General features: G+C 34.2%; 1 long non-coding RNA gene and 1 other non-coding gene across 2 annotated transcripts in view; one reads left to right on the plus strand and one right to left on the minus strand.

The window, feature by feature from the left end:
• Positions 1–19,619, minus strand: part of LOC140612130 (uncharacterized) — a 57,042-nt gene that overhangs the window by 4,112 nt on the left and 33,311 nt on the right. The window contains exon 3 of the long non-coding RNA XR_012013441.1: positions 12,473–12,603. This is a non-coding gene — a long non-coding RNA (uncharacterized lncRNA). The remainder of the gene's footprint in view (positions 1–12,472; positions 12,604–19,619) is intronic.
• Positions 4,986–5,088, plus strand: LOC140612189 (U6 spliceosomal RNA). The gene has a single exon (XR_012013495.1). It is a non-coding gene; the product is annotated as a U6 spliceosomal RNA (small nuclear RNA).

Genomic DNA, 19,619 nt, shown 5'->3' on the forward strand with positions numbered 1-19,619 from the left:
TAAAGGTAAGTTTGCATTTTACTTTGAATAACATCCCATCCCTAAAGCTTGTAATAATTGTTTTGTCACACATGGATCTGGAAAGGACTGTTCCCAATGACCCAGAGCTGTACTACCAGGATCAAAATCCTCATTTGCATCTTTCCTAGTTTTTTATTTTATTTTATTTTATTTTATTTTATTTTATTTTATTTATTTTATTTATTTTATATTTCATGAGAGACATAGAGAGAAGGCAGTGACATAGACAGAGGGAGAAGCAGACTGCCTGCAGGGAGCCCCGTGTGGGACTGGATCCCAGGACCCCAGGATCATGACCTGAGCCAAAGGCAGAGGCTCAATTGCTGAGCCACCCAGGCCTCCCTCCTAGGAGGGCATTTTAGAATGCCTTAATGCAAAGAGGATACCTGGTGGCCCACCTTTATATGTGTCCCAGAATTCCCCTAGTAGCATTAAGATTATACTCTTCCTAGGATATGTTTTCCATTTGCTGTAAAAATAAATTAAAACTCCAGAGAAGCAATGCCAGTGGTTTCTGTTGTCAGTTTCTTTAATATGAATCTATTTATTGATTAATCAGTTTTAGCACAGAAAGACCTCATCCCAGAACTCTCATTAATATCAGCAATTTATACATATAAGTACTACATCCAACATTAAAAATTACCTTTGTCATTTTCGTGGTAAACATTAAGAGCCAGATTTGATGAGAAAGACATCATCCGTATGGTAATTTGATATCTTTGAAAATCAGGGTAGGCCATTTAAATTGCTAAGTTCAATAAAATGCCATTAAAGATATCTTATTCCCTTTCTCCCCAACCAATTCTGAACCCAGGAAAGGGTTACCAAGAAACCTTGAATAGTGTCTTGTTTAACTTTGAATCAGATATGGCTCCATTTATTTCTTCAAAAATGGTAAGAATTAATTAATGTTAATCTATAATCACATTGATGGAAAAATTAATGGAAATTTTAATAAAAATATAACCTTAACAGGATTTGAAGTTGTCCTTTAGAATATAAAGCCAATACATTATCCACTAAGCAACTGGTCCTCTGCTACCAGCTGATGAAATTGTAAAAATTAACTACAGAATGCTTCATATTTTGTTCTCTATGCGTAAGAGAAATGTTTTTGAGAACCACAAAGCAAACAGCATTAAAAATTAAAGTAAATATAGAAATTGACCAAGCTTATTTGATATAGAATATATATTTATTCAGGGAATTAAGGTGCTTGCTCATCCAAACAGATCTTATTCTCTCTCCTAACCTATCAAGGGTTTGCTTTATATTTTTTACACTTTAGCTTCTGAGAAGACTTGATAATCCTGAATAAGTAGGTCAAATTATTTTGGATTACTGAAGTCTGGAGAAATATAAAATGACAGGTCAGTATTTGGCACATTAAATAATTTTGTTTAAGGAAAAATTGCATGTATCCTGAAAATTAATGCAATATTAAAGCTATAATGTTAAACATATATTTCCTGAAATATAATCACATTAATTTTCTCTATTGAAAATTATGCTTTCTTATTGTGCTTTATTAATGAGCAAACTAGCCCAGACATAGTGATCACTTACTAGGAACTTGTGATTATGAGTGAAACTTTTATCTTTTTCACTATTTATTGAATTTTTATAACATTAGATACCGTGCATTAAAAATAATACAATGGTATGTATAATATAGACTATTATTTTTTGCCATTGTATTTATTTAGCGCTTACCAATATTTCAATGCCAATACTGAGTGTTAAGAGCTATTTTTTTTCTGGCATTATATCATGCAGAGATATATATCAGAAGGCACGTCTTCATAGCTACAGAATAATGACTTAGCTTTATAGTGATAACCCTAAAGCAAACAAAATATCCTGAAAGCCTTTTTAAATTATCAAAGAAAAAACTAATATGAGAAAAATGTAGTAATAAGTACACTCTTATTATGTTCTAGTAATTTTAAAGTTGATAATTCGTGAATATATGGTTACTCGCTGCAAAGCACAACTCTTGATTAACTAAAACAATGAATCCCTGACTACGCCTAATGACAGAATTGACAGTTCCAGCATGATAATTAGACCCACTGGTGGACATTCAAAATGAAGCAGAAGCAAAGAGTCTGACTTCTTTTCTTTATTTTTACAATTCTAGTCATGTTTATAATCAGTGATGTGGTAAATAATCTTGTCTCATTCTTCTTTCCAACTACCCGAGTTCTGGGAAACAGTGTCTTTATTCCAAAAGCATAAGGAGATGAGAAATGTAACTGAAAATTCCACTGATTTTATGAGGGAGCCACTTTTGTCATGAAGTATTTCTTAGTTTAAGTATTTTTCTTAACACTGGGCAAGAATTAGCCTAGAGCTGCAGGTCTCCTGGAGCCTGTGACCCAACGGGGACTTGTAGGAGCCAATTCTCCTCCTCAATAAACACTGAGGCCTTTCTCTTAAATATGTCCCCATGTATTATTTGACTCGGTATTTTCCATTTTATTTTCTTGCTGTCAATATAAAATGTGTGAAATAATATTGCAGATGCAAAATGCTTATATACTCTAACCATGACTGAAGGGAAAACAAATGAATACACATGAATGAAGTATACTTTGAGAAAAAAACGTACATCTTACATCTAGAGACTTATAAAACTCTGATATTGACAAAGCCAACCCTTGTAATTTAATATGTTCAAAGAGTATGTGTATGTTCAAGAGTTCATTCTTCGCAAAGAGACACTGTTGGTTGTCACAACTCCCTGGGGTTTGGTTACTGGCTTCTAGTCAATAGAGGTCAACGATACTGTTAAACATCCTACAATGCACAGCACAGTTCCCACAAAAGGATGACCCAACACAAAAGGATCAATACTACTGAGGTTGGAAACTTGCCTTTTACCCAGTGAAATTTGGCTAAATCCCATATACTGTAAGCCATCTTCAATTTTCCATGTCATTTTTTTCCTCTACTAGATTCAAAAGAAGAAAGGAATATATTATACAATATATTTCTTCAAAATGAAAGAACTGATGCACTGCTTATTTTAAATGTAATATTGCTGTGCCTAAGAGTACACAAAAATACCAGAAAGAGTTGTTCAGCGTTCGCCACTGTCAGCACTCCACCACACATACCCCATCTGGTGCAGTCTGATATGGATAATAATGGTGGAGTGTTCTTGCTGTCTTGACTGTAGTCATTACTGTGATGTTATTTTAGGACTAAGTAGTGTTTGCCCATTGGACCATAAAAGTGTGTCATGTAAATACAGGTTTTAGAACACACAATAGTCTGTCCATGTGTAGAAATATGCAGGGAAAAAACCTCATAAAATGCTTTTTAATAGTATTTGTTGGGCATGTGAAGTAATTCCTTTTCAAAGTTAAATCACTTGGAAAAAAGGGGGCTTCTCTTTTCAAAGACCCCGTAAGTAATTATGCTGCATTATACATCATTCATATGTCAATGCAAATTTTGTTTTTAAATGGAAGGAGTTTTGAATGACACGGTACCAAGCAAATGTCCAACATTAACCAAACCTTTTATTTATTTATTTACTCTCACCTGAATTGCTCTTTGAAATTGAATTGGGGGTAGGGGGTTAGTATTTATGTAGCCAGCAACCTCATATTTGACACTTCATCCTAGAATTAAATTCTGAACACTGAAATATCTCATAGAAAAGAAATTACAAATGACAATAACCTTCAAAAAATCCTTAACAACAGTTGAGACCCTTTTCTCAGTAGATACTAAATTTATATTGACAGCAAAAAATAAAATGGGAAATATAAAAGACCAAAATAGTATTTAGAAATTTTATACTTTGAATCACACGTAGAATTGTATACTTAGAAGTGTGTGATTATACTGTTGGAAGCTTGAAATATATGCTGTGTTGAGCTTTTTTCCCCCATCCCTTAACAATGATGAACATTTTCTTATTGAGATCAATTTATAATAATGACAGTTAGAGAGCAAAATTTATAGTTATATAAAATGAAACTGTCCAGATTGGACACAGTGACTTGATGATACACAGAACAATCAGAGTTATTAAAATGGTGGGTGGCCTTAAGACCCTCAGATGCTTCTCAAAACCAATCATCTTGACAGGAAGAAAATCTTACAAAATGAAGTTTATATGCCTTCTGCTCTTTACAGACATTTTAAACTTGAGAAACAACTCTAGAGAATTACTGGAATTTTATTCTTCAAAAATATTTGCAAATATTTATTACAATCAGACTTCATTTAATTTCAGTATTTTAAGAAATGTGTGTGGAAGATATATAGACATGATAGATATTTATATAGATAGATAGATGATGATAGATAGATAGATAGATGATAGATAGATAATTTTTCCTTCTTCCTCTGCCAAATTTCCCATCATTTAGAAGACAGTTAGACCTATTCTAGCAAGTCAGTTTTACATCTGCTTAGATCAAACTAGCAACTGCTTCAAATTCATTTCTCAGTTCTATCATATAGGTGTTTAAATTGAAAAACAAAAGTGATAAAAATATCCCTTTATCTCTGCAGTGACATATTCCTGGTTATAAGAACTACTGACCAGTTTTGCCCATTTCTTTTTTTTTTTTTTAATTTTTATTTATTTATGATAGTCACAGAGAGAGAGAGAGAGGCAGAGACACAGGCAGAGGGAGAAGCAGGCTCCATGCACTGGGAGCCCGACGTGGGATTCGATCCCAGGTCTCCAGGATCGCGCCCTGGGCCAAAGGCAGGCGCCAAACCACTGCGCCACCCAGGGATCCCTGCCCATTTCTATAAGATGCAAAAGTTTCCAATTCTTTGACATTGCCACCCAAGAAAATATCACTGATAACAATTTGACCTGAGACCTACTCAATAATATGATAGTTTACTTGCCCCTAAATGGATCTTCTTCCATTAAGGGAAAATACCAATCAGTGAGAGCTGAGAAGGCAAATTCTAAAGCAAGACCGTTGCACTTGCTTTGGCAGCACATAGTCTAAAATTGAAATGATACAGAGAAGATTAGCATGGCGCCTGCATAAGAATGACACGCTAAAGCAAGACCATCACATTGATTTCCAGGCTACAGTGTGCTGCCTGGGCATCCTTAGACAGGTTAAGTAACTACTTATGTTTGAGTTGCCTCATCTCTAAACCCTGATAATAAGAGTCCCTGCGTCAGGATTTTTACAAGGAGTAAATGACTTAATATATATGAAGATTTTAAGACAGTGCCTAGCATATAGTAGCACTGAATAAGAATGAGCTCTTTTTGAAAATAGTTTTTCTTCATTTGAAGAATAAATGTATTATCCTTGAATAGAGCTATAATTTGTTCATTGTGTGTTTGTTATGGGTACCACAGTAAGTAACCACAGGCAACCTGAGGTTCAGATATGAACATCTTCCATTAAACTAGCAAAAGCACTAGCTTTTGCAAAAAGACTAGGATAACTGAATTTAGTGTTAAAGTCCTAGTGAAAATGTCCAGTATAAGCTTTAAATAATATTTAGGGTTTTACTTCTCAGTATTTCTATATAATAGGTTTGTTTTTCATATGTAGTAAGTCATAAAGAGTAAGGGTACCTAAAGGGAAAACCAAAAATAATTTGCAATTAAAAATAAAAAACAAAAAAATTATTTGCAATTGATTGAAGTTCTATTTAAAGAATAAAGACATACAGAAATATTAGACCCATACATTTTTGTTTTCCACGTGATTTGTCAAATATACTCTCTCTTTTCCATCAATGCCCTTATCAAGTAGTGTTTTACTACAAAAATAGATGAGTCAATTTGTACAATTGTAAAATGATTTGAAAAATGTTGAGTATCCCAATTTTATCTGATGTGCATGGGACAAGATCTCAGAGTGGAGTTTGTATGACAATGGTGGGCATTTTAAGATTTGCATTAAAGTTGCTTTAGGACTAGGTGGAAAATAGCATCCCAGTAGTCTGGACCTAACAGTCATGACCTAATTAATAATCTGGTTTTCTGTCAACCTCAGCAACCTAACCTCATGCAATGTCTTCCTTTGCTCACTCATCTTCAGCCACACTGGCCAATTTTTACTTTCTCAAATGAACTAATGTCTTTATTCCACAGAGATTTAAGATAAATACTGTTTCAATTGCCTGGAATAGTCTTCCTCCATTTTTTCACCAGTTCAACATGTATCTATTGGGATATAATATGAGCTGTCACTTCTCTCAACCTCTAAAATGCATTGTCTTCTCATTATATTATACTTTCTTGTACTTTTATTGTGTAGGATTAATTTAACATTGTAGTTTATTGTTTTTTTCATAACTTCTTCCCCAGTAGACCATAAACTTCTTGAGGATTTGAACTTTGTTATATGTTGTTCATTTTTGTTCTCTGTTGAAATGACATTGATGCCTTCACCTCAACAAAATGTATACAGATTTATATCCTGCTCTTCTGAATTTTGACTAATTTAAAAATTGTCTGCTTGAGAATTCCACTCAATATGGTCCAGACAGGGGCACCTGGGTGGCTTAGTTGGCTAAGCAACTGCCTTCAGCTCAGGTCATGATCTCAGGGTCCTGGGATTGAGCCCTGCATCAGGCTCCTAGATCAGCAGGGAGTCTGCTGCTCCCTCTGTCCCTCTCCTTGCTCATGTTCTCTCTCTCTCTCTCTCTCTCTCTCTGTTTCTGTCTCTCTCTCTCTCTCTCTCAAATACATAAATAGAATCTTCAAAAAGTTTTGGTCCAGGCAGAAGCCTTGACCTGCTGCCATTCCCCTTAAATTCTCCACTAAAGATGAGAATCTTCATCTCTTATAAAGAGTATTTCCATTTACCCACTGGTCAAGCCAGCAACCTGAAAGTCATCCCTGATATCTCCCTTTTACACACCACCCCATTTCTAAATCACCACTAAATCCTGTCTTCCGTATTTCTCAAATGTATGTAAATATGTCTATGTCTTCTCCACAATTGCCAAATGTAACATTCAGGGTCCTTTCCTAAAACAGTAACCCACTTAAAATGGGTAATATGAAGGAAATGTTTAATGTAAATATGTTTAAAAGATAGGGTAAGTAATATTTGTGGAAATCAACCAGAAATACTTTAAGACCCCACAGCTCGGCACAAGCAACAAGACGCTGTTGATAACGAAGGCTGAAAGGACAAAGGGAAGGAAGAGTTACTGGAAACCAGAAAGGCTAGGTCCCTGGTGAGAGACGTCTGAGATAAACCGTGTCCTCTGACAGAAGAGCAGAAGTCAAAGCACAGAAGGAGCTGGGGAATCAAAATCAAACTTCATTCTGTTGCCAACCTCAAGTCTCAGGCTGGTATTTCCCGTTAGCTAAACCATTAAAGTGGAATTTAAAAGACTAAGAAACCCCTTGATGTCACTCATAATCATTAATATTTGGGGGGCCACAGGCCTGGATAGAACAAACAAAGTATCCTGAACACCATTTTTCTCCTAGCCTTTGTCATTTCTTACCGGAACGATTGCAATGATCCGCTAACTGGTTTACCTGCTTTCTCTGTCACAAACACCTATACTCAATCCATCCTCTTACAGCAGTAAGAATTCTGTCCTTGGAATGAAACCTATGACAAGTTTTTCTGCTCAAAATATTTCTATCAGTGTTTATCTTTTACTCTCAAACTCCTTGTTTTAAAATTGTATGACTTTTATTATAAAGATTAATTTCCTTAATTTTTTCCCCACCCATCCTAGACTGAGTTCTGTGAAGGCAAGCATTACGTATTTTCATCTTTGCGTCCTCCATCACTGTGACTAGAACACATTAAGTGCTAAATAAATATTGGATGAATTAATAAATTTTAGAAGACAGATTTGTATTTTTAAAAGCTACCCAGGAGGGGCACCTGGATGGCTCAGTCCGTTAAGTGTCTGTCTGCCTTGGACTCAGGTCCTGATCTCAGGGTTCTGGGATGGAGCTCGCCTTCAGGCTTCCTGCTCAGCAGGGAGTGTGCTTCTCCCTTTCCCTCTGCCTATCCCCGCCCCACCCCCACTTATGCACACACACTCTCTCTCTCTCTCCCTCTCTCAAATAAATAAATAAATAAATAAATAAATAAATAAATAAATCTATAAAAGCTTCCCAGGTGATTCTAGATTTTAAAAATGATTATTGGAATAACTAATCTTCTAATGCTCTAGATTGTAAAAAGAATAATTAGTAAAATTAATCCTTACCCATTTGATTCAGTTATTATATGTTAATAGAAACTCACAATGTGTTCCTGAAATGTGTTTCTTTGCTCAGGCTTAGCTAAGTTTTTTTTTTTTTCTGGATCTTTTTTTCCTTTCAGATATCACATTTAACCTTGATTAGGAAAACCAAGTATTTCTCCCTTTTAAGAGCTCATACATGAGCACTCTCACAGTGAACCAGTTCACATTTAATCTTGCATTTGAAGACAGGAAATACTTCCCAAGGAAGTGCTTTAATGCCTTCTCATTTATCAGATGGTATAGAAGAAACAATTCTTTTCTACAATTTAACCATTTAACATTTATATTTAAGAACTACTGTAGGACTGAGGTCATTTCATTGAGTATTTTAATGTTATTTATTTATTTTTTTCTTTTCCTTTGGATCAGAGGCCCTGGAGGTTTTACATACCTGGCTCTGACCTCTTGCCGTTTCATTTCTGATAAACTTTTTAAGTAAATTGTTTCCATTTCATTTGATATAAGGCCAATATTTTCTTATCTGTGTCCAGATGTTTATATACATTTGATATGCATCTCCTTGCTGTAGTATCGAAGCAATTCCATCTCTGTGACACAGTCTTTAATACCACCTTTGCCAAAGAACATTCATATTTCAAAATCTACTATTTTGTTAGATAAATATATAATAATAAATTAGATAACTACTACAGCATATGGGACCTGAATAGCTTGTGTGATCTCTTAAGTATTTTTAATAAAACTATTTCAATAAACTTATGTACAGATAAGGAATGTGTGTGTATACATATATCTATGCTATGTATGTATACACATACATTCATACAGATACACACATTACTTATTTATGTGTGCAAGTAAAAATACTTATGCTTAAGCATAGAGATGAATAATGGCTATATATTTTATCTCATTCCTCCACTTGAAAATGAAATGTAAGTAGAATCCCTAATTTAGTGAAAATAATTGTGTAAACAGCAATTTATTAGAGAAATTCTCTTATCTTATGCATTTAATTTTGAAAAGGGCACTAGCTCTAACACCTAATCTTCAGCATTTCCATTAGCAAACTGCCCTCCTCTGTGTCTGTATGTATTAACATCCATCCTAGGTTGTAATCAAATGTTTGTGTAATTATTCTTGGCAAAGTTAGAGGTTGCAAAGCACAAGATACATATAAAACTGTAGTGGCATGTTTTCATTAGTGAATTTATAAAACCTGGGGTATTTCTTTATTAGAGTCCCCAATAGGTGAGTTCTATGCTTAAGTTAATACCACTAAGATTTGCAGAAAAATTATTAGCCCAAATTTTGATTCCAAATTATTCATTTCTACCTCCTCATAAATGAAGTTATTACTGATGTTGCTGTTTCTGTTCCTGTTTATTCTAGTACACATTTAAGAGTTAGATCATTTGGTTTATTCCACAGTTTCCTAGTTGAAATGAAGCATATCCATCTAATCTTTCCAATATGATTGTATTTTCCACAAAGACAAGGCGATGTCTTACCTCCCTTGCATCTCTCATGATTTCTAGCACAGTTCTGGATATGAATAAACATTCAATGATTATATATTATTCACTCTATATATTTATGCAATTCTAACCAATTGTTAAGACACATTATACCATTTATTTAACAATGGCGGAGGTGATCAAGTAAAATCAAATGTCTGGCATTTACTTAAGGAAAAAGGAATCATTTACTTACAGAATCTATTTTGTCAGGTATTTACTTGGTGTTGGACGTGATCAATATATCCTGACTGCTAATGGCACTAATAAGATTACTGTCATTATCAAACCCAAGGCTTCAAAAATGAAAGGAAGTAGTCTTGAAGCAGGTGCTGAAGGTCACGGAGGTAGAGGGAGTAGGAGACAGGCCCTCCCTCTTGCCCTGTTCACCTGTGTAGCACAGGTAATCATGAGAAGGGCAGCAGCCTCCAGACAAAACATCGCAACTCCAAAATGTGAGGGCTGGGACTTTTATTTTTACTTGTGTTATCCTAGACTTGATTATAATTTTAAAATAATAAATAAATATTTATTGAGTATTGTTAAATTAATACACTGTGTTCAAATCTTACGGGGTATTATATTATTTTTCTCCATTTTAGATCTTTTGACCCTCTAGATACTTGATGGAGCAAAAGCTTTTAATCCTTAACCTGTACTGGATAATGACTGAGTAGTAAAAATTGATATTCTAAAGACATATCTACCTACATTAACTTTTATTACAAAATCTACATTCCAGGCTTAGGTAATCTGCTCTGTTTTAAAATGAATCTAAATATTAGGTCCTGGGGAAGAACAACATTTAGGGGGAAAAATGCTAAAATATAGCAGCTGATATTAATACTTACTAATACTTGCTTATCTACAAGTATTAAAAGGGAAAGGTTTTCCAACCATTATAACATGTTACAGTGTTAATCTACATTTCAATAAGATATTTAAAGGCAATTCTAGAACTGTCAAGGACCTGCTCTTAAGCTTGAGAAAAACCTACAAAGGAAAGCTGACAGTTTCATTTTTGTGACATGAAAGCATTATTTTATCAAGAAAATGTTAGTTCCTCAGACATTTGAGCACTTTAACACTGCAGATTCTCAGAAAGTTCCAGAGATACTCTATGGGGCATGGTGCTAAAATATTACTTACGTAAAATATCCTGAGATATAAAATTAAAGGAGTGGTCTGAATAAGCAAGGGTTCCCCAGTTTCACTTGGTCCTATCTCAGGATTATAGCAAACTCAGAAGCTTTGAATAAAGCACTCATGTTTGAAAATCCCAAACTTTGAAGGAGAGATTTAAAAGTATGTGCTAAATTATGTTTAAATGTTTGTTAAAGACTTACAAACCAAGAGAATCACATCGTAAGCAAGCAATCTTTGGATTTTACAATATAGGATTGATAGAAGCACCACATTTCTGATTCTGATATGATCCTAAAAATAAGAAAAAAAGCATTTTGTTTTGTTTCCTGGGACAGCAAAGAGTTCTTGACCCAGATAGCTCAGAGTTCTACAGATTTGGGCACAAATGATAACCTCTAACTTCAAATTATTTTGCATCCTTTCTCTTTTCCTATTCTATCCCTTGTTACACTGCTTCTCAAAGTATAGCAAGCTTATCACTGATGGTTGACAGGATTAATTGAAGCAATGCATGAACAGATTTTATTGTTTAAAAATTGAGATAGCTGCACATTTACTTTAACATGCATTATATAAAGGATAATGAATATATTAAAAATACCTTAGGTATTATTGTTTGGGAATATAGGCAATATTTAGGTGATACAAATATTCAAGTTTTTTAAAAGAAGTTGATTTAAAGAAAGATATTAAATAAGTACTAGTGTAGGTGGCACATAGCTATGGCAAAAAAGTGAAGGTGGGGGCAGAAAGGTCTAATCTAGAAGAGATACTGTCCATGGTACTCCTTGTTCTCATTCTTCTAAAGACATGTTATCTCATTCTGAATCCAAGCAAGCCTTTTATCCTTTGCAAAGGTTCTCACACTTCCATAAAGATATCTTCAGCCATCTCCAATGACACCGTATTCTAAAGCAAGCCTTTTACTAAATTATTAAGTCCGATGTCAACAGCTATGTGATAATAGAAAATAACACCAGTAAAATATTTTGTCTTTCATCTTTTCCATCATTGAAAAGCCATTAATTTTCCTGTCTAAGGCATGTTCCTCTACATATGCTGTGTAACTTTTCCTTTCCACGTTGGTCTTGCAATTTTATATTTAATCATTAACTAATCAAAAGTACAAAGAAGAGGGATTTTATTTATTTATTAAGCGAACTTGCATCCCTGACTCATTTACATATCCTTCCATAACTTTCCATGATGTATTCTGACTCATATCAATGGCTTCCATACAGATTAACCTTTTAAAAACACTCTTAACTGAAGCTTATGAAATATTTTAACTGATTTGTGGACACTACTTGCTGTATCCCAGGCTCTAAGTTAAATACACAGACTATCTCATTTATGTCTTCTCCTTATACCACGTCTGCTAAATACAGATGAGAACAATGAGACATTAAAACATCAAAAGTCTTGTGGTCACTCTGGGAATCACACTGAATTCAGTACCCTTAACTTTTTGCCACTGTATTACATTATTTTGATATCAAAATTTACAGTGACTCTTCTTTCAAATTTCTCTTCAGCATATGGCCTCAATCACTCTTTCAATTTTGAATGCCTGTTTTGCTTGATCTTGTGATACTCACCCTTATTGATTTCCTTTTCACTTTTCTTGAGAAGTTCATTCTCATAGAGAGAACTAAGATCATTCTTTCAATGGCAGTGGTGTTACTGGTAGTCCAGGTGCTACTCAGGCCAAATGGCACTTCCATATGTGCTACCGAAATTAAGATTTAAATTAATATTAATATTAGTTTATGCCCAAAAGTTCAGATATTCTTACATAAATATAAACACTAAGCAAACACTCAAGGCTTTCTGCCTCACTTAATATGAACAACCATATTCTGCTTTTGAGCTCAGGTAACCACTCTGGATCTCAACTTCTCATGTGACTATTTCTTCTCTATTGATTTAATGTGCTTTCCAGGACAGCAGAATGTAATGAAGAATGTTATAATTGATGAATAAAGAAGTTTAAGGAGCATTGGTTCTCAAAAAGAACTGGCTTAGGGTTTTTGCATTGCCTCTTAAGAGGCTCAGGGACCACTATACAAATATAACAACTTACTTCTAAATAACACAGAGGATTGGTAGAGGCAAGCCATACTCCTCTGAGGTAATGGGATCCATCCAAATATTGAGGAAAGAATCAAAGAATATCTATTTCACTATGCTGGACTGTATTTGCTTAGTATCTCTTGACATTGTCTCTTGAAGATAAAAAATAGTCTCTTTTTACTGGGTAGCCTATTAGAATTTGTACATTAAGTAAGAAGTGCTTGTATAAGTAGAGGAAAAGATGTTATTTCAACTTCTTGCCCCAGAGATTTTTCTCTAGTGAAATAACAAACTTTGATTAGGAAACACTTCATTTGGAAAAAAAAAAAAGTAAACACTTCATAGATTATCACTATCATGAACCAGGCAAAGAAGTAATAGATAAAATGCTTAGTTTGAGAAGTTACAATGAATCAGAGGATGAAGGAGGAGAGAGTAAATGAAGAGAGAGCTTTTGAAAGAGGACAAGCCATGGAACTTTTTGGAAGACTAGGGTATGGAACTTGCTGGAAGACTAGGGTCTGTGGGGGAAATATTGCTCAAAGTTGAAAGTTTCTAGTCATAGAAGGATCTGAGTACTTTTAAGAAATGAGATGTCTAGGGGTGGCTGGGTGGCTCCGTTGGTTAAGTGTCTGGCTTTTGGTTTTGTTTCAGGTCATGATATTGAGCACTGAGTTCTGTGTCAGGATTTGCACTCAGTGGGGAATCTGCTTGAGATTCTTTCCTCTCTCTGCCCCTCCCTCCTTCCCTCTCTAAAATAAATAAATAAATAAATAAATAAATAAATAAATAAATAATCTTTTTAAAAGACTCTTCCTCTCTCTCTGCCATGCTTTCCCCCTCCCTCAAATAAATAACTAAATCTTGAAAGAAAGAAAAAAATAAAGGAAGGAAGGCAGGAAGGAAGGAAGGAAGAAAAGAAAGAAAGAAAGATTTATTAAAGTCTCCTAACCCAGCATCTTGTGCCAGGAAAATTTGGAGAAATGACTTAATTTTGATTCCCCCCAAAAGCAAAGCCTACATGGACAAATACTTGTGTCCAAGTAATTTATGGTTTAAAGGAGAACAAGTGAATAAGGAGAATGAGAAAAGGAAGGAGAAAAACATAGAGTAGTAGCACATCATCAATATCCTTATTATAGGTCTTCATTCCTTCATGGTCTGGGAGAAATGTGCAGGTTATCTCTGAAACATAGGAGTCTGGAGTCCTCTGATCACTGGTTCCTGTTTCCCATTGGTTGTCATCTCCAGAAGTGTTAACTCTCCATTCATGGATTACACTCGTGTCTGGGTTAGTGAGCCCCAAATCATCAAAGATACTCTTGCCACAGAAAGCAGAAAAACCCACAGAAAAGTGGATGCCTTGGATAGGAAAATGGCAGCTTCTAGGAAGGTAGGTAGAACGGTCCACCTTTCAGTGGCTGTACTCTGTCTTGGGCTATAGAGGTAAGCTAGAATGAGTAAAGTTACTGTGTGATATGACATGGAGTAAGAGACTAAACATCAGGACATGAAAGGAATTAATTCAGTAAAAGCAAAAATTCAGAACCTGATGTGTCTAGAGGAAATGTCAAGGTCACTATTATCTTCAAAGGTCTACAGAGAATTTATTGAAGTCCCTGTGTCTTCCCACCTCATCCAGCATGGTGGGCCATCATGAGCAGCTCCACTAGATGACATTCAAGGTATTATGTTGAGTTCAGAGGTAGTCTCTTTCTTCAGACAAATCTTTAGAACAGTAATCCTCTCTATCCAAAATAGATGAAGGAGTGATTTGGGGCAATGATGCTCCTAAATTTGTTACATATTTAAAGTATTGTATTATGAACATAATTATAATTATTATATATTACTAATAAATATATGTCCTAAGAATTTTTTTGTCCCCTTATAGAATTACCTCTTCATTTCTCACCAAGGCACAGTATAACCATTTTTTTAACTAACAGTTATTGTTTTTCTGATATAATAATAGCAATTATTGAGCAGTTCTTAAGCATTGCCAAATTTAATTCTCCCAACGATCCTCTGAGGTAGATGCTATTATTATCCCCATGCTTCGGATATGAAAATTAAGGCACGATGACATTAGGTAATATGTGTGGCTTTTTTTTTTTTTAAGGAAAGAATGGCTTTACTTTTTTTTTTTAAAGGTTTTATTTATTTATTTATGAAAGACAGAGAGGGAGAGAGAGAGACAGAGACAGAGAGAGAGAGAGAGAGACAGGCAGAGGGAGAAGCAGGCTCCATGCAGGGAGCACAATGTGGGACTCGATCCCCGGACCCCGGGTCGCACCTTGAGCCAAAGGCAGACGCTCAACCATTGAGCCACCCAGGTGCCCTGAGATAAAGTAATTTGAATAAATTCATCAACTAATAAGTGATAAAACTGAAATTTAGGCCTGAGAGTCAGAGTGCAATCCAACCTTTAAAGCACTGAATATTATGCCTTTTGGGACAAAACACAAAGTTCTTAGAAATGAAGATCCAAAGTTCTGTCTATGGTATAAGTTGATTATATCCAAACATTTTTTTAAAAGGTACCTACATAATTTTTATTCATAATCATAGTATTAACTTTTAAAATGATCTGATATGTCTCATCAGATATACATGCAAAACACTCTTTTCTTTAGATTGTATTCATTTTTTAAAAAATTTAACAATACAAAATAGGTCAAGCACCTTTGTTAATTAACTCTATTTCATTAAAACTATGACCTCTAGTTTAAAATGCCTTCACTCTTGTGTGTTAAATTTATGTGGATGATCCATAAACAGTCCCTAATTAGTCACATGTGTATTCAGATGTGGGGTTGTGTGTTATAAACTAACACTGAAGTGTATAAGGAGCTGTCAGTCAGATCAAAAGTCAACTGAAAATCATCCCGTTTGCAAAGCTGAGAGCCTGTCACAGTTAGTTAGTCATAAATGTTTAAAACAGCAACCAAACTTTTATTCTAATTGAGCATGAGTTGAAAGGCTACCCACTTTGATGTCTTTGCTTTTATCATTTGTATATAGCTAAAAAACTACTATTATGCTTTTTTTTTTTAATCCCCCCTTGGAGTGGTAGACATTACTTAGTTCTGAAAATATACAGGTAGATCAATCCATAATTGCAAGGCCTTTGTACAGTTTCCAGTTATGCCTGTAATCTTCCACGTGCAAAAGTTCAAAAGTAAAATTCTTCCCTCTTTTTTCTCTATTTGATCTCTTTCTCCACGTATTTGTGATTCAAGACATAAGGAACACATCTTTGGAATAATATTTAGAGAGCCATCAGTTAAAGTGTGATAGTCCTCTTATCCCATTTTTCAGCCTTCAGTAGACACAAATCAAATAATATAATTTTTTATTAATATCACACATTTTATCAGTAAAATTTAGTGGCATTAATGGCCTCATTCTAGAGATTTACACATTGAGACTCAGAGGTGGAATGACTATCAAAGTCCTAGAGCAATCCATCTGGCAGTATGACAAAAATTTCAAAATCCCAGGCCTACACCCATTTTTATTCTTTTTTTTTAGAATTTGAACACAAGTCCTGCACTCAGGGTGATTATCCTATAATTTTATAGCCAACAACATTATCAGTTAAATAGCCAATGCTGGAAACACTCTAGATGACCCAGAGGACCGTAACTGTTGCCATGTATTTCACATTTTTTTTTTTTTGTATTTCACATTTTATGCTCTAAGCTCCTCAATACATTATTATTTTTGTTCAAATGGTCAAATACCCCTTAAAAATATTTAAACATAAGAAAAATATGTATAGTTACACATGTAATTGCCATTCTCTATTCTCTTTATTCTTTTATGTAAATCTTGATTTTTATCCACCATCATTTTCCTTCTGTCTAAAAGACTTACAGTATCTTGTAGATCAAGTCTGCTGGTTGTGAATTTCCTCAGGTTTTATATGTCTGAAAATGTCTTCATTTTGCCTTCACTTTTGAAATATATATATATATATATATATATATATATATATATATATATGCCAACTATGAAATTTTAAATTGGCAATATTTGGTTTTCAGTACTGTAAAGATGTGGTTCCATGGTCTTCTCACTTGCTGTGTCCAGACCAAAAAAAAAAAAAATCTAATGTCATTTTAAAAATTTTCGTTCTTCTGTATCTAACATGTCTTTTTTCACTGTATATTTTTAAGAGTTTCTCTTCATACAGATTTTGAAGAATTGTATTATGTTAAGCCTCATATAGTTGTGTTTTTTTTTTTTCCATATTTCTCATGTTTGGAGTTCTTTGAGCTTCTTGGATTTGTGAATTTATAGTTTTCATCAAGTTTGGAAAATTTGGGGCCATTATCTCTTTCAATATGTTTTCTTTCTCTTCTCTCTTTCTCCTCCTTCTAGGACAACAATTATCTCTATATTAGGCCACTTGAAGTTGTTCCATTGCTCACTAACAACCTCTTCATTTCTTTAGGTCCTTTTTCTCCCTTTGTTTTACTGTGAATACTTTTTACTGCTATTATTTTCTCCTGCAATTTCCAAGCTGTAGTTAATCCCACTCAGTGTATTTTTTTTTATCTCAGACATTATAGTTTTTACAATTGAGATTTAATTCTGAATTTTTTTTTGTATTTACCATGTCTCAACATAACTTTTTAAAGATATGAAATAGAGTAATAATAACTGCTTGTTTTATGATAACTGTTGTTTGTAATATTGTTTTTATTAATGATTGGTATCTATATTCATTGTGTGTCAGTTCAATTGACTGATTATTTTCCTCATTATGGGTCATATTTTCTTGCTTCATTTTGCCTGTTGATCTTTGATTAACTGCCCAACATTGTGAATTTTACCTTGTTGGATATCGGATTTTTTTCATTCCTAAAAATCTTCTTGTGTTTTGTTCTGGGATTCAATTTAGTTACTTGGAACAGTTCTGATTTGTTCAATTATTACTTCTATGATTTGTTATTCAGATCCAGAGGAGTGTTCAGATGGGAATAATTATTCCATAATAGTGAGGCATGTCCATCGTGAGTATTCTCTCTAATGCTCTGTGAAGTTTTTCAGCCCATTTTGTGGAAACAAGCACTGCCCCTGGCCCTGTGTGCATGCTGGGCACTGTTCCCTCCAATCCTTTTAGATGATCATTCTTCAGTGTTGGGTGGTTTTCTCACCTGCATGTAGTGCTCAACACTGCTCATCCTGAAGGAGAACCCTCTGCACATGCCCAGGGGGCTTCTTTATTCCATTTTCTTCTTCAAATACTTTGTCCTGTGAACTCCAACCACCTCGGTTTCCCTGGATTTTCAGGTACCTTTTCTCAGCTGACCAATTCCTCTGGGCCCTGCCTCAGTTTCCCATTCCTCTGCTGTGGCCGGGAAATTACTAAGACAGTAAACTGGGGCAAACTTCGGTATCCTTGAATGGTTTCCATCTCTCAGGATTTCCTAATTTTCATCATCTGATAGCCAGCTTCTTAAAAATAATGTTTTGTTTATTTTGTGTGACTTTGTTGTTGTATGATTCAGATGGAAGGGTAATTCCAGTCCCTGTTACTCCATCTTAGCCAGAATGATTACTGTTTGAGGATAAAAAACATAAGAACTTAATAAGCCATAGACACTAATCTAAATGTTTTACATATACTAACTCATTGAATTCATATGGTAACCCAGGAGGTAAGCATTATTATTATCTCCCAGTGATAGATATTGTTGGTTGCTGTACAATATTATAATACTTTCTTTTATATTGATAACAGAGGTCCAGATTATTTCGCAGGACATCATTCTGTCTCTGATGTATAAATCCACCAGAAATTATCATCTACTTTTGATGAAATGTGTACCTTTTCTCATCTCCTAAATTCATTCAGTAGTTCATTTATTTATTTATTCATTCATTCTATTTCAGAATCTTGGTAAAGGGAGCAGGATTCTTCTTAAGACTTTTTTTTTTTAAGATAGAATACATTTCTCAGGAGGTAAAGTCCAGGAACCAGAATGATTGATAAAGTGCAGTACTCAAAAGCCATTTTAATTATATTTCCTAATTATATGTGGATGACACATGCAAATCCCTTCCCTATTTCCTGATGCACATTTTCAGCTATTACCTTGTTTTCTTTTTCATTTTAAGAAAATTTTAACAAAATAACACTTTTTATCAAAAAATTATAGTGAGGAATTATAAAATATTCAAAGGGATAAGTAAGCTCCAAGGATGTCCTACTTTAATAATATAAAATCTATTCTCAGCTAATCCCACACTCAGTTAATATATAACACATAACTATATAAACTCTAAAAGAATAGAAAGTTATATATTGAAACTTGCACTATCCTGATACCTATTAAATAACAAAGTACAGAAATGGAGGCAGAAAATATGAAAAAATACATCTGTTAATGGTTGAGGGTATTTTTCTGATTTTTCCTTCTAGAAAACATCCATGAAGAGGAAATACAGGATAGATGCAGAATATCTCAAGAGAAAAAAATTACTGTGAACCAGTAAAAGAATAATTTGCCATGACAAACATATGGACAAAGATTCAACAAAAAACATAAGGTTGAAAATGTTAAATAATAATTTAGAAACATTGCCCACCAAGGTTTTCGTGTGATGGAAGACCCTAGCATGAAATTATTTGTTGAAAGCTTTCATATTAAGCCTATATAG

This window comes from Canis lupus, chromosome 20 (assembly GCF_048164855.1).
Source record: "Canis lupus baileyi chromosome 20, mCanLup2.hap1, whole genome shotgun sequence".
NCBI classification, from domain to species: domain Eukaryota; kingdom Metazoa; phylum Chordata; class Mammalia; order Carnivora; family Canidae; genus Canis; species Canis lupus.